The sequence below is a fragment of the Panthera pardus genome, unplaced genomic scaffold (genome assembly GCF_024362965.1).
Source record: "Panthera pardus isolate Hobbes unplaced genomic scaffold, ASM2436296v1 HiC_scaffold_27, whole genome shotgun sequence".
Lineage (NCBI taxonomy): Eukaryota > Metazoa > Chordata > Mammalia > Carnivora > Felidae > Panthera > Panthera pardus.
The window spans coordinates 80,990,586-80,992,757 of NW_026526843.1; the positions used below are offsets into that span (position 1 = coordinate 80,990,586).

General features: G+C 37.7%; 1 pseudogene; it reads right to left on the reverse strand.

Moving 5' to 3' along the window:
• Positions 1-380: 380 nt before the first annotated feature.
• LOC128773783 (dynactin subunit 6-like) lies at positions 381-1,111 on the reverse strand (annotated as a pseudogene).
• Positions 1,112-2,172: the final 1,061 nt, after the last annotated feature.

Genomic DNA, 2,172 nt, shown 5'->3' on the forward strand with positions numbered 1-2,172 from the left:
GCTTAGCATAATTGCCTAGAATGTCTGTGATGAAGTTTGAGTTCAGTTTCAGTGAGATAGTTGGTAAGAGAAGGCTGTTAGTCTGGCTGTGGAGAAGCCCCAAAGAGTGATGTCTGCACAATACACTGTCTGGGCTTTGATTGGTTCTTTGTCCTAAAGAGTCAGAAACTATTTTATCAGAATATTTAGAACTCATAGACAATTGGCAGACTTGGGGGCCAAACTATACAAACCATATTCATATTAGACTAATGTATAAATAAGAAAGCTTCTCTAAATTTACTATGTGCAGAGTAGAATTCTGGTGCTCTCATCCAGAGTTCCTCCTTTCTCTGAATGATAGCTTGGAGGCCATATTAGCAAATCAGAAGGTGGTTCAGTTAAGCTTGCAATTGAACCAAAAGTGGTGAGTCTTGAGGTACTGTAAGTCTTGATAGATAAACTGATACTACCTTGCCACATGTTGACTTAAGTAGTTTAACTCTCTGGGGGTATCTTATTACCAAGTCTTTAGGAGGTATCTCACTGTTGTCTTCACACATTACTGGTGTTGACCTTCCTTTCATAGTCTTCTTTAGGTTGTGGTAGGTTGGCAAGGTTATCTTCAGGAAATCCAGCTGTGGTATCTGGGGCTGTGGTTGCTCAGTCTGCACCCCGTGAAGGCAATCTGCACCACAGATCACTGTATTCTCAAGGATGACCTCAAATGTATTCAGGTTGCAACAAGTCCCAATGATGCAACCGCTTCTCAATATTACCTTTCTGCCCACACTGGCTTTTGATTCAATAACATTATTGTCTTCCATTTTCATGGCTTGGGAATAACAGCCAATTTCAAACACATTATTAGTGCCAATGATCATAGATATTTTAGTTCCAGATCTTCAGCATTAGGGGTGATATTATCAGGTCGAGCATTTATGATAAGCACCTACCTGTTCTTCTATTAGGTAACCCTCACCAATACCTATTGGCCTGGCTTCTGCAATAATTTGTGCTTTAGAGTGGATCACTGTCCTAGGTCCTATAGTTACATCACCCACATTTCACTTTCTACACACACAACTGCTCCAAGAGCAAACTTCACTGTCTTTGCATCCTTCTCCACCATAGTTTGGCCCCTGTCTCTCATGGAATTAATTTCTGAACATATTTACCATAGCATATAATGCATGTTTTGTATTTTCAGTAGTGATATAAAATTTCCTTTACATTGAGTTTGACTAAAAGATGATAGATAGAATATAAATGAAAGTATTAAGAAATACTAATATGGATTTGAGTATATCTTTTAAGTACTAAATTTATATCACATGAATGATTGAGGTGTTGGGAAAACACTGTTCTAAGTCAGGCTTTATAATGAGAGCTTTACTAGATAGCAGGTGGTGCTGCTAAAAAAATTTTTTTTGTTAATGAGATTATCCCAGAAAGCCTCACAGTACCCTATAAGTTTGCTTGAGAAGAAACTATACCTACAAAAATATCACCCACTATATTAAGTCCTATTGCAAGTGCACATTTTCCCGATCTGTCTCATCTATAAAATATTAATTTATTATGAGAGAAAATATTTCTGCCTACCATATTTCCATAGGTGTTCTGGACCCTGGATATGCCCAGATGAAAGAAACATTTTTTGTCATAATCATGGATTTCACAACTTCATGTTGGAAGCAGACAAATAAAACCAAACTCATACGTAGAATTTAAGAAACAAAACAGATGAACACATGGAAAGGGGAAAAAAAGAGAGAGAGAAACAAACGACAAGAGACTTTAACAATAGAGAACAAATGGAGGCTTGATGGAGGGAGGTGGGTGGGGAATGGGCTACATGTGTGATGGGTATTAAGGAGGGCACTTGTTATGATGAACATTTTGTGTTATATGTAAGTAATGGGTCACTAAATTCTCCTGAAACCAATATTACACTATATGTCAACTAACTAGTATATAAATAAAATTTTGAAAATAACAAAGACAAAAAACAACCTGTAGGCTCTGAAATGAAAATGGGACTATAGTGGGAATACTATGGAGGGGCACAGGGGAAGTGGACCACAGAAATGCACAGAGCAGGAATATCCCAAAATGTAAATCGGAGCCAGAGAGCTGTCTGTTCCTTGCTGAGGTTGATGTATTCACTTGTACGTGACTATTACATTCATC